Raw genomic sequence first — 12,587 nt, forward strand, 5'->3', positions numbered from 1 at the left:
GCTGGCTTTGAACCATGATCCTCAGATCTCAGCTTCCTGACAAGCTAGGATTACAGGCATGAGTCACCAGTGCCTGGCTGTATAGTTCATTTTCAACATAGTATCCAAAGAGTGTCACTGATGCATTTGTTCACCTTTTGTCTCACTGTTTCCGTGCTCCCTCTTACCCACCCTAAAAACATATAAACTTACATACAAGAAAAAATGAACAATCATCAAAGCAGCAACAAAGGAAAAAACAAACAACATCAAAAAAGCAAAATAACAAAAAATAATCTCTTGTTTTCATTTCTTGGAGTTCATTTTGATAAACATCATTTTATATGATTATATGCACAAAGCTATTGAGCATTTATGTTCCTCTCTTGACAATATCTTTGCTTGATCTTACTACATGAACATTTAAGTTTCCTGTTTAATTTATCATATCCAAGTATACATTTTGTCTTTACCATTCATTAGGTTTACTTACAGATTTATAAGCACAATCTAGTTACAAAAATGAGGGACACCATGCAACCTATGTTTCTTTGTGTCTGGCTTACTTCACTTAATATAATTTTCCAAGTCTTTCCATTTCCTTATGGATGGTGCAATATCATTCTTTCTAATGGAAGCATAGAATTCCAATGTGTATATATACCACATTTTCTTTATCCATTTTTCTTCTGAAGTGAATCTGTTTTGATTCTATTTCTTGGGTAAGGTAAACTGTGTTGCAATTAACATGGTTGTGCTGATAGCTTGAGTGTTGCCTTCATTTGTGGTTTATTGGATAAATGCCTAAGAGTGGATTTGCTTGGTCATAGGGAAGCTCTCTGTTTAGTCTTTTGAGGAACCTCCATACTGATTTCCGGAGTTCTTGGACAAATTTACATTCACACCAACAGTATAGTAGCATTCTCTTTTAGTCACATCCCCACCATCATCTGTTATGGTTTGTTTTGTTGATAATAGTTAATCAAGTGGAGTGAGGTGGAATCTCAATGTTTTTTGATTTGCATTTCTTTCATGGCCAGAGGTATTGAACATTTCTTCATGTGTCTATTTGCCTTTCTTATTTCTTCTAAGAAGTCTTTCTTTAAGGCTTTAGCCCATTTATTAACTAGGTTGCTATTTCTTAGAGAGTTTATTTTTGAGGGATTTAACTTTTTGAGCTCTACACTTAGAGCACAGCATCTCACAAAAGTTCAATTATATAGGTCTAGATAATTCTAGTCATATATATATATATATATATATATACATATATTTAAAAAACCTACACACAGTTATTTAAAGGCACTATGATTCAGTTAAAGTTCAGTTTTCTATATAGTCAAAACCTGGACAAATATAATTATGTTGATAAATAAAAATATATTTTTCTTAATCTTTCTCTTAATCATATTTTCAAATGTTACTAAGCAGACACATATTCTATCTTTCATATACTTGAGACTTACTTATCATAGTCTTCAAATATCTTAGACTTCCTGGGTTTTGACTTTATTCTTTTTACCTTACTTTATAAAATCTTTACTCATTAAAAAATCTTGCTTCTCCAAAAACATAAATCAGATACCATCTTAGGTCTTTTTTACTCATTGATTTTTTTCATGACTCTTGCTACTGATTTGCATTTTGAAATATTTTTATAAATGTTAGTTTTAGACAATTGCTTTATATTTTAATGATGACCCAAAAGGAAAAGAAATATGAAATATTTTCTCTCTTTAAAAGATTTTTCAAAAATATTTGTTAATAAATCACTTTTTATAAAAGAGAATTAAATACAAATTAAGTCTGAATCAGATCAAGATTACTTCAGTCCTAAAAGTCAGGATTAATTCTTCAATGTATACATTTTAATAAAATCTGCTTGATTAAAGAACTCCTAGAAACCATTTTTTCTTAGAAATGAGAGCAGAAGAGAAAAAGAAAGACAGAAAAAAGAAAGACAGCAAGAAAGAGAAAGAAGAAGAGGAGAAAGAAAAGAAGAAAGAGGGGGGAGGAAGGGAAGGAAGAAAAGGAAGAATGGAGTCAGAAGCAATTTCTCCATCAACCTTATAATAGTAGCATTGTAAACATGTTCATATATACACAAAAAATGTTTTAAATAAGTGTAACATGTCAATTTTAGCACAAATGAGATGCCATTTTTTATTTTGTGACTACAACCACATTGTCATTTGTTGTTAGGATTTCCAATAGCAGATTGAGTTGTACAATGGTATTATATTATTTTTAATATATTTTATTGTAAAGATACTGTACAAAGGGGTTACAGTTACATGAGTAAGGTAATGAGTACACTTCCTATCAAGCTTTGTTAGCCCCTCCTTTGGTTTTTCTACCATCCCTTCCCTCCTCAACTCCCCAAATTCTCCCTCCACTGCCAAAAGCAGTAATGTTTGTTTTCAACATAGTGCCTTGTTTATCTCATCATTACAATGGGTCAACCTGTATCCTTATTTCAGCATTTCATTATTTCTTTCCCCTCCCCAAATTAGAAAAATGTATATACAAGATGCAGGGCACCAGAATCAAATACAGTGAAAACAGGGGTTACACCATGGGGGAAGAAAATACAAAAGAAACAAAATAAAATTACACTGTACATTGTAAGTACATTAAAAACAACAGCAACAAAGATAAAACTTCTTGTGTTCCTATCATGGGGTTTATTTTGCTTAGCATCATCTTATACGGTCATATGTATATATGTACATAGCTTTTGACCACAAATTGAAATAGGTTTAGGGAGAATTGTGAGGAGAAAATAAGATTAGAGGAATGTCGGAAGGGAAGGGAGAGAGGGAATATAACCAAGACCTAAATTCAGAGAGAGGAAAAGGATAGACTGAAAGGAGATGAGAGATAAAGAAAAAGGAAAAAGAAAAAAGAAAAATTAAAAAATGAAACACTTAAAATTATAAAAGCGTAAAGAAATAGTACAACAATTAAGGGAGTTAATGTTCAGAGTTTGTGAATTAAGTAATCGATATCTGAATTATGTATGAACACAATGAAGCATTAGGCCTAATAATCGAAGACAGGTATATATATGAGGTTGAACAGAATAGCAATTAAGTAAAGCAGAAAAAAAAGACCAAAAGAAAAAAGAGTAAAAAGAGAATAATAATAATAATAATAAACTAAAGGGGGTGGCTCAGTGGTAGAGCCCTTGTCTTGCATGCATGAGGCCCTGGGTTCGATTCCCCAGCACCACGTAAGCAGAAAAAAAAAAAGCAGGAAGTCGTGCTGTTGCTCAAGTGGTAGAGTGCTAGCCTTGAGTTGAAGAGCTGAGGGACAGCACCCAGGCCCAGATTTCAGGCCCACTTCCGGACCCAAAAACGACAACAACAACAACAAAAGAACCTAAAATAAAAATGATAAAAAAAAAAAAGAAAGACTTGGAAAAAATCATATTAAGTGAAGTAAGGCAGGCCCAAAGAAACATAGGTCCCATGGTTTCCCTTATTTGCAATATCTAGTATATATATGAGTCAACCAGAAAAAGTCAGATAAGGTGATGTTAGGAAAATGAACCCTAAGATACGTATTTAAATGTTTTTCTTTCTTTCATGCATTTGTTTCTAAAGCATTTATAAGATTATTTCTTTGTTGCTTTGTATGTCCCTCCCCCACAGTATAACCCCTGCTTTCACTGTATTTGATGTTGGTATAATTTGTGGAGGGGAAGGGGAAAAACTAGTCGTTTAAATAAAGATACAGGTGGGCCTGTTGCAACAATGAGAAGTACAAGTTGTCATGTCGAAAACGAACTTTACAACTTTGGTGGGAGGGGAGGATTAGGTGGGGGGTGAGGGGAGGCTGGGAAGGGATGGGAAGGGTAAACAAAGGAGGAGGCTACAATGCTTGATAAGAAATGTACTCACTATCTTGCCCATGTAATTGTAACCCCTCTGTACAGTATTTTCACAATTAAAAAAAAGATAACTTTTTAATTAAAAAAATTAGTGAAAAAATAGTTCTTCGATTTTTTTGGTGTGGGGGGAACTTATGTCTCCCCTGTGTCAGTAACCAGTCTCTTGGTGGAGTCTCTGGTCTGCTTGTGGTGTTTGGTTTGCCTGTGTGTTGAATGGTTTCTTAAATCAGTTTGTTTGAGCAGGCAGAAAGAAGCTCTGCCTCACCAGGGACTTTATGGCCCTTGTCTCAGGCTAGTTCAGTGGGAGGGAGATCTGTTTTGAGTATCACAAAAGAGGGAGATGGCTGTTTCCTCTAGCTTGGAGTTACTGTGATGGGGTTAGGTTGTGGGTAGGGTTGAGTCCTGTCAGCAATCAGTAGCTTTTCCCTGAGGGGATAGCTCCTGAGATGCTCACAGCCCAGGCTGGAGCCCTATCAGGATTTATGTTTCCTGAGTTTCCAATTGTTTTTCTTTTACCCTCCTTCAGCTGGGTCTGCTGACTATGTTACAGTGGGGTGGGGCAACCTCTGGCTCTGTTTACCCAGTGATGAAGTCACTCCACCATGGGCCGAGGTGCCTCTGCCTGGGAAGGGCAACTTTCCCCTGGGATGGAGCTCCTCTGCCTGGGAAGGGTAACTTTCCCCTGGGATGGAGTTGAGCCCTGCAGATCAGCTTCCTTTGACCTATTGAATGGCTCTTAGTGTCTTCCTCCAAGGCCTGAGTTAACAGGCTAGATGCTCTGGCCCAGTCTTTGCCATTATCAAAGATGGAGTTCTTCTCTGGTGGTGTGGGAGGTGCTACCTTCCCACCACTGCTCTGTGAAAAGGAATGAGGATGCCTTGTGTCACACTCATGGCTTTCCCTTGGTTTATGGGTCATCCGTGGTCTGTAACTCTGTTGTCAGCAGGATGAAGATTTCAGCTCCTTTTCATTTCTTGCTGGTGATGAGTAGAAACTGCTTGCATACCACCTCTGGTGCCTTTGTTCTGAGCTCTCTCTCTTGGTATGGTGGCTGCAAGAGCAGCTGCTGCTTTTGCTGTTGAATACCAGCAAATGCTCAAATCTGTCTCTTTAACCAAGCTGCCTGGGTTTTTCCTCTCTGGCCAAACTATTTCTACTATGATGGCACACTTGGTGTGACTCTCTAGCCTTGGACTTTTCACTGGAATACTAAAACTGGTTTCTATGCGAGAGCTTATTTAGACCCCAGCTTCTCCTCCGCCATCTTCCTCTGACTTCTTCCAATGGTATTATTTAAAAACTCATGTTCTGGAGGCTGGGATGGTGGCTCAGTGGTAGAGTGCTTGCTTTGCATGAGGCCCCGGGTTCGATTCCTCAGCACCACATAAGCAGAAAAAGCCAGAAGTGTAGCTGTGGCTCAAGTGGTAGAGCGCTAACCTTGAGCTGAAGAGCTGAAGAATAGTGCCCAGGCCCAGAGTTCAGGCGCCATTAGCTACCAAAAAACAAACAAACAAAAAAACTCATGTTGTGTAATTTATCTTGAGAGCTAAACTCCTTGGTTTCTTTCTGTACCTTTCACTTCTTCCCAGCTTGTACCATCAGAGACTTTTCATATGTCCAAATGCCCAGAAAAGCTTCTGAACAAGGGATCCAAAACAAAAGATCCAACAAATAACACAAAACCAAAGAATCCAATTGAAAACAAAAGGGGCCTCAGAGAACCTCCATATCACAAATAACTGAACCCTTCCCAATTATAAATAAATAATAAATAAAAAAGCAAGAGCGAAAATTAACTCATCAGAATCAAAAATGTCCCAGATAGCCCGTGGGCATGAAGGAAAAGGGAAATAAAGCCACAAGGAATATTTATGGAGACACTACACCAAGGTTAAACTTGAGACCAAATACAATATTTTTTTTTCCTACGGTCCAAATACATGTGTTTGTTTGTTTTGTTTTGTTTTGTTTCTGTCTCAGATCATGGTGGACAGAAGTAATAATGGCCAGAGTGGAAAAGTGAGAAATGGTCCCTAGAATTAAAAAAAAAAAAACTTCAGCAGCTTAGGAAAAATAATTTCTTCTTTCTTCTCTGTCCTTTCTTTGCTAGTATCTCAAGTCTAAAGTTTGCATTTTCTCCTGGTATGCTATACAAGGGGTGAAACTGGAGTTTCAGGCTTCCTGTGTCCAATTTCAGGGTAAATGTCAGATCTAGCTATTCACCTCTTATCTGCAAATCACAGGGACATAGTGAAGGACATTGAAGGAAGTTTATTATATCATTGGCACTTCAGCACATCTTCAGCCATCTCACATCTTGGTCTTTTTTATAACAGCCATTATTTATTCAGTGAGGGAGTGTTTTTGTGGACTTGAGCCAATGATGATTAGTGAAGTTGAGCCATGTTTTTCATATACCTCTTGGCACTTGAACATTTTTGAGAAGTTATACTATTTACTTCAGATGGCTGGTTTAGAGAATCATCATTTATTTATGTTTCTTGTGATGTTTTGATTAACTGAAAATACATTAGTCACAGGAATAGATGATGAAGAAGAGAAATTTGCCAGTGTCCCTAAGTTTCCTTCAAAAGGCTTCAAAATCCTAATAACTCAAAGCCCTGAGATCCTGTGGATTATGGCTTGAAAGTAGTCCTGTAATACATGAGACTACATATCTATCAAATTGAACAGCAAATGCTATGATAGGCTACTGCTTAAGTAGGTAAATGATTGATATTGATATATATGGCATATATACAATTATGGTTGCATTACATTATTACTTATTATGCATTATAATTATACATTTAACTTATTTTTAATGTGATAAACCATTTGAATTATCTAGGTTATTAAATCTGGTCATTGTTTTCCAGTATTAAAAATTTTACAAAGGATTCTTGTTTATAATATTTTTGTTATAATTTAACTTTCACAGAGTAAAGGTGTTAATGGGTGCCCTGGGGATCACTGTTTTGTAAATGAGCATATTTAATATTCTAATTTGTGATCTGGAAGAAAGAACAACCTGGCTTTTAATGAAATATCTAGCAAGATTAATTTGGAAAGTACTAAACATACCTTTAGGGACAGATAAATCTTAAAAGTAACTTAGAAAAAATATAAATTATTCAAACAAATCTCTATTCAGCACAGAAATAATCAGTCTAAGTAAAATAAAAATAATGTCCATATAAAAGCAAAAAGAAAGGGCTGGGAAGGTGGCTCAGTGGTAGAGCACTTGCCTTGCATGCATGAGGCCCTGGGTTCGATTTCTATACATCGCATAAGCAAAAAGAAAAAAGTGGAAATGGCGCTGTGGCTCAAGTGGTAGAGCGCTAGCCTTGAACTGAAGACCTGAGGGACAACGCCCAGGCCCAAAGTTCAGGCCCCACAACCGCTCCCCCCCCAAAAAAAGCCAAAAAGAACAATAAAAAGAATGAAAATTTTAAAATGTCATAATTGGAGGTACTAGATTCCATGCTAATATAGTTCAGACTTTTCAGTTAGGGGGATTTTAGTCATATATGCAGTTTATATTAGTTCCTTCGTGACTTTTTTTGTTTATAGGCTTTGTGAAACTGAATATGTTTTTCATTATTTTTATTTAAAATGGCAAAAACAGACGGGTATAATAATGTAAATCAGGCCAAGAGCACATTTCTTTTTGGATAATGTCACTTGATCTGATTTCAGTACTAAGCTTTTTCTATAGAGAATTGGACCTACCCTTGTGCTTTCCTTTAGCTTTTTATTTCCTCTGTAGTGAAGCAATCACTTCCATCATCTCTTCCCATTCAATTAGTATCCATGCTATGAATTCATTTTAGAATATATATTTTATTTCTGAAGGATATTATAACTTTGTCATGTGTCTATACTTATTTCAATTTACTTTACATGTTTTAACGTAGCTTATAGACATATCATGCAAATAAAATTACACTACTCTTTGAAATAATTATTATTTTTGTTTTTGCTTGATAAGGACTTTCCCATCTCCAAGTCAAACAAATAGAACTTAGACTTTATTCCAATCTTATGAATTTGATTCTTCATAGATGTGCCTTTGGTTTTCTATAAGACTAAAAGTAAGAATAATGATTCAATGAGAGATATTGAGAAGAATGTCAATGATTGTCAAACCACCACAATCTTTGCTATATCTCTTTGAGGGGCGTATTTTAATTTCTCAGAACCTCACCTTATGTACAGTATTTCATAATTGTTAGATCTACATCTTCTCAAACAACATTGCTTAGGGAGTAAGACTTCAGAAATATAGTTCTTGAAAATACAAACAGCAACAAAGAAAATAAGAACCTCTTGTTTCGATTTCTTGGAGTTCAATGCCATAGATATCATTTTAAATGATCATATGCACATAACTATTGAGTCCTTCTGCTCCTCTCTTCAGAATTTCCTCCTTTAGTCTCATGCTGTGAATGTCTAGAGACCTGTGTAATTTATCATGTTTCAGTGAATTTTTTTTCTTTTACCACTCAGTATGTTTACTTGTATATTTATGGTCACTAGTTACCAAAAATGATGGAAACCATGAGACCTCTGTTTTTGGGGGTCTGGTTTACTTCACCTAATATAATTTCTCCTGAGTTTTTCCATTTCCTCGTGAATGGTACAATAGCATTCTTTCTGATGGAAAAGTAGAATTCCACTGTACATATATACCACCACCAGAGGCGGAGGGGTGGGGGGTAGAAGGGAAGAAAGGGTGAGACAAAGGTTAAACAAATGCAGCAGTGATACTCAATAGGTAATATGTTAGAAATGAACTATACAATTTGGAGGGTGGGGTGAGGCAAAACTTGAAAGAAAAGGGGGAAAGGGTTAACACTGTTCAACAAGAAATGTGTTCATTACCTGACTTAAGCAATTGCAATTTTTACAATAACAATTACATATTTTTCTTAAAAAAAGAACTCCTCAACATTAACCCGTCAGTTATTTTTCTATCTATCCAACTTTGTGAAATTCTTCCATAGGAAATGCCTACCATGACAATGCATTCAATAGTTCTTCAGAGTATCAGACCAATATACTGTTGGTGGGGAATAGAAGGCCAATGCATTCTCTGAAAGACATAAGTGGGATAACATCACTCTCATCAGGGACCTGGGATTCTCATTCACTTCAGGTTTGCTTGCCAGAAAAAGCATTATTATGAATCCTATGTCCCAAAGACAGACTTAGGAAATTTTAAATAAAGCATTTCAGAGCAATAAACACACCTTGCATACATACATATAAGGAGATTTTTTAAACCTCAATGTTCTCCTCTGCAATCATAAAACTTGGTCATTCAAAGAAATGAATGCATAGGACCTTCCTCTTTCATTTGTAAATTCCATTTTGGATAGAAGAGAGACAATACAGCATAGTAGTATATCATTTCTGATATGGGTGAAGGGGAATGAAGAATGCTGAACCCAGAAGTTTAGAATTAACAAAAGTTGCAGGAGAGCCCGAGGGCTGACAAATCTAGAAGCCAGGAGATTTGATTTGGATTCAGAAACTCAGAAAATGGAATTACAAGATAATAATGGAGGAATATGCATGAAAAGTATGGAAGTGATAGTTCTGTTTTTACAATATAAATTTAGTTAAGTATAATGAAGATATTTTATGAACAAAAATTCACTGAAACAAGGTGAAGAGAAGGTGGAGTGAAGCTTTTCTGACTAGAATCTGATATTCAAATAGAGGCTTCTGATTAATTTTGAATGCCCTTTGCTTTGTTTGTTGCTTGTTTTTACAATCTCATTCTGTTTTTAATCAAATTATTCATCTTAAATACATAAAATACTCTAATTAAAATAAAATGTTTCTAATAACCACAGTAATTGTGTCTTTTTTTAAACAATTTCACAGTCAAATATACAATACTTATGCTTTCACAAAACATTTAAAATTTTGAGTATGAGTTGGTATAACTAACAATCTTATCTGTAAAATCTGCAAAAATACATTTTCTATTTTGTGGGCCTTTTTACTTACTGTTTCATTTTACTAACTGGCATTCTATTTATGCTTTCTTTCATTCTTTTTTTTTTTTAAGTCAGAGTACTTCAACAATAACATTCCAAAATATTCTCTAGTAGAATAACATGCTGATTTATCAACAGGACCTATCACTTCGGTGATACAGACAGATTTATAGGTTTAAGAGGAAATACATTCTGGGTACCTGATGAAGTGCCAGGATTTCTTTGCTGAGAACAATCCAATTGAAGGCATATTATATTAAAAATAAGCAATTGGCTTTGTAATGATATATCTCTCAAAGAGAGAGCTGCACTAACCTCTGAGCCTTATATTTTATTGTCAGCAAGGATAGACTCTCAACAGATGATGAACTCATTTGAAACAGTAAATACACTAGTCTAAACTCCTCAGGTTTCTTGGAGAGGATTACTGAAGTGTTTGTCAGAAACAAAGTGGCTCACCAAATATGATGCTTAGTATAACTCTGTCACTTCCAGTGTCAGGAGGGCTATTCAGTGTGCTTTGAGGGTATTATACCTTAAATAGAATACAAATACAATATCTTAATTCTTCAATAAGAATATATGACCGTCTCCTACAGTGAATTACCTATTTCCTGGTTGTGTTCTGATGAGCCTTTTCATTTATCCTTGCAAGTGCATATTCCTACACTAATTATAAATTGATTTATAGGATCATATCATGTTCTACCACTTAGAGCATTCTAGAACCAAAATATTCTGTATTTGGTATTGATCTGTGACTGTTACAGGTTCTTTCTCTTTTAATTTTTTTTGGGGTAAGTCAGCACTAGGGGATGAACTACAGATCTCACAATCTTGCTTGGCCTTTTTGTTCAAGGCTGAAACTACCACTTCAGCCACAGCTCCACTTGTGGCTTTTTGGTGATTTCTTGGAGATGCATTCACAGACTCTGTGCCTTGGTTGGCTTTGAATCACAATCCTCAGATCTTAGTTTCCAGAGTATCTAGAATTACAGACATGAGCTACCAACTTTAAGATTGTTTTTCTCTTCATTTTTGACCCATGGATTTTGCTTATTCAAGATTTTTTGTGATTGTGGTGGATCAGTAAGCTAAAAAGAAGATCCAGTCATTATACATTAATTAGATTATACATTCCTTCAAGGGGAGAGGTATAGATGAATGAAGAGAGAGAGAAGAATCCAATCATAATTCTCAATCCTTAATACTCAATACATATCAATACATATCCTACAAAGGTAAGAAAATTGAGAGAAGGATTTGGATGGAATAGGAGCTAACCAATAGCAAAAGGGGTGACATTGTTCAAGATGCATCATATTACTAAACTGCTTTCTTGAATGGAAACTTCTTTATACAAGTAGTTAAATATAATTTAAAAATAAAAAACAATGCTTGATGAGAAATGTACTCATTATCTTGCCCATGTAATTGTAACTCTTCTGTACAGTATTTTCACAATAAAAAATATTAAAAAATAAGTTATATAATCTTAACCATCATTCTACTATTTGTATTTCAGCCAAATGATAGGCAAGGTTATGTTTCTCACTTAGCATTACATATCTACTAGTAGGGTGAAGTGAGGACCTGGGAGCACATGGTCTGACCCCAGTATAAATTTAATCATTTTTCTAATAGAAATGTGTGGCCATGAGCCAGCAGGGGGAAGATGTGTGTCTAGATGATTACTCAAAGATATATGGTGTTAGCATATAGGAATCATGTACTTAATACCTTCTGTGTTATCAGTGAAACACATGCTCACAGATGGGTTGTTAACTAAGGATTGATTACTATATGCCCTTAGACCTATATACCTTGGTTATTGGTGGGTACTAGACTTTTACATATATTTTATAGTACATGGGATTAAGTCCAGGGTCTCTTGCATACTAGGCAAGCAAGATTCCACTAAAGCAAACATTGCCAACCATTTTCTTTCTTTAAAAAAATGAAGCTTCCCCTACTAGTCTTAACTCATTCCCCTGCCACAGTATACAAAGGAAGTAAGATTACACATTATGTACCACCATGCTGGGTCAGCTAAATTTCTTAAGAAAATATACAGATGTATTAATAATGCATATAAATACAGTTCATATGACATAAAAAACCACACTTAAAGAAATTTCTATAAATCTCTGACTTGATGTTTACCCTTTCATCAGCTAAATGGTTAATGATTATCATTATTCATTTAAAATTATAATATTGACTTTGGCATTGAACTTTCAAATGTGTAAAGTTTGTTCTAGTTAATTTTTCCTTGTATTATTGTTAATATTTTTTCTTTTTTATTGTGAAAATACCATATAGAGGGGTTACAATTACATGGGCAAGGTAAAGAGTATCAAGTATTGTTGCCTCCTCCTTTGTTTCCACTTCCCATCCCTTCCCATCTCCCCCCAGCCCCCCACCCCAACCAAAGTTGTAAAATTCTCTTTTCTTTCTTTGTTTAATTGTGAAAATACCATATAGAAGGGTTACAATTACATGGGCAAGGTAATGAGTACATTTCTTATCAAGCATTGTTGCCTCCTCCTTTGTTTCCCCTTCCCAAAACAAGACCATACTAAAGCTACCAGCACAACTATGTTTATTGCAACATTATTTACCATAGCTAAGATGTGGAACCCACCCAGATGCCCCTCAGTAGATGAATGGATAAAGTTCACTTTTCGACATAAAGTCTTGTACACCTC

This window comes from Dipodomys merriami, unplaced genomic scaffold (genome assembly GCF_024711535.1).
Source record: "Dipodomys merriami isolate MVZ:Mamm:240054 unplaced genomic scaffold, mDipMer1.0.p SCAF_14, whole genome shotgun sequence".
Lineage (NCBI taxonomy): Eukaryota > Metazoa > Chordata > Mammalia > Rodentia > Heteromyidae > Dipodomys > Dipodomys merriami.